The sequence below is a fragment of the Rousettus aegyptiacus genome, unplaced genomic scaffold (genome assembly GCF_014176215.1).
Source record: "Rousettus aegyptiacus isolate mRouAeg1 unplaced genomic scaffold, mRouAeg1.p scaffold_m13_p_1, whole genome shotgun sequence".
Taxonomy (NCBI): domain Eukaryota; kingdom Metazoa; phylum Chordata; class Mammalia; order Chiroptera; family Pteropodidae; genus Rousettus; species Rousettus aegyptiacus.
The window spans coordinates 168,519,237-168,520,502 of record NW_023416284.1 but is presented as its reverse complement, the minus strand read 5'-3'; the positions used below and the strand labels follow the sequence as shown (position 1 = coordinate 168,520,502).

At 43.6% G+C, this 1,266-nt stretch overlaps 1 pseudogene; it reads left to right on the top strand.

Moving 5' to 3' along the window:
• Positions 1 to 415: 415 nt before the first annotated feature.
• Positions 416 to 524, top strand: LOC118607006 (annotated as a pseudogene).
• Positions 525 to 1,266: the final 742 nt, after the last annotated feature.

Genomic DNA, 1,266 nt, shown 5'->3' with positions numbered 1-1,266 from the left:
AAGCCCAGCTTTCTCTCAGTGCCCTGTCAAGAACCAAGTATTGAGCTTCCTGTATTGGAGACAATTTAAGGCTTTTTTTTTTTTTCACATTTGTTGTTCTGATTTTTGAGGAGTGCCCTTAAGCCTAGAAAGCTTTGGGATCCTCAGCCATATTGGGAATGGAGGGACTGTCGATAAAGCTATGCATGTTGGGAGCGGATTTTCCTTGAGGTTTTGCCCTCATATGGAGCAGGGAGCACTACCAAAGGGAAGTGAGGAAGGATGGGGGGGATTAGCAAGACCCACGAATGTTATCTGAAAGGGTTATCTGGATTAAGCAAGAAAGCAAGAGGGACCTGCAGGTGAAACATGCTCTTTTTGAGAAAAGGAGAATGATGAACCTCCTGTCCCTCTTTTCAAGAAGCTGTGATTCGGGGTCTATGGCCATGCTACCCTAAACGTGCCTGATCTCAGAAGCTAAGCAGGGTCAGGCCTGGTTAGTACTTGGATGGGAGACCACCTAAGAAGACCAGGTGCTGTAGGCGTTAAAAAAAAAAAAAAAAAAAGAGGAAGTTGTGATTCCCCCAAATCGAGGGAGCTCTGCAATGCAATCATGGAGGCTCTGGGCTGCTCCACTCATCCCTCAGCACTGGATTTGCCCTTCAGGTTGTTCTCCAGGCTCCCGTGGATTCTCTCTGCATAATTACTTTGTAATTCAAATTGTTGATTTGAGACCAAGCAGCCAGCCCTTTCTTTGTCAACATGTTATGCTTACTACCACCAAATGTGACAGCTTCTTCTTCCTTTTTTTTTTTTTTTTTTTAATTAAAATGTTTGCAAAGGTAGTACTTCAAATGAATTTCAGGGGCACAATAGTCACATCATGAGAATAACAATGTTTGTACACGAGAAGGTGTTGCTCTATTCATTTCCTCTGTGTCCCAAAAGATCCTTTTCAGTTTGTCTTCTAGATGTGAAACTGCTGGAAAGCCTTGGAAGGTTCCTGACTATGTCTCTGGTGGAGAGAGAGAGACAGAGAGACAGAGAGAGACAGAGACAAAGACAGAAAGAAAGAGGGACAGAGAATAAAGGAGCCACTGCTGCTTTTATTCCACATTCACTCTCTTTCTTCGGCTCCAGAGAACTGAATGCGGGATCAGCACAGTGTGTATTTCCTGTATCAGAGACTTTTCTAAACAGTCCTCAGGTAGCTGAGAGCGTCTGTTGTTCTCTGCATCAACAACTCTATGGCCTCATGGTAAACATTATTTTGTTATTTCTGGTTCT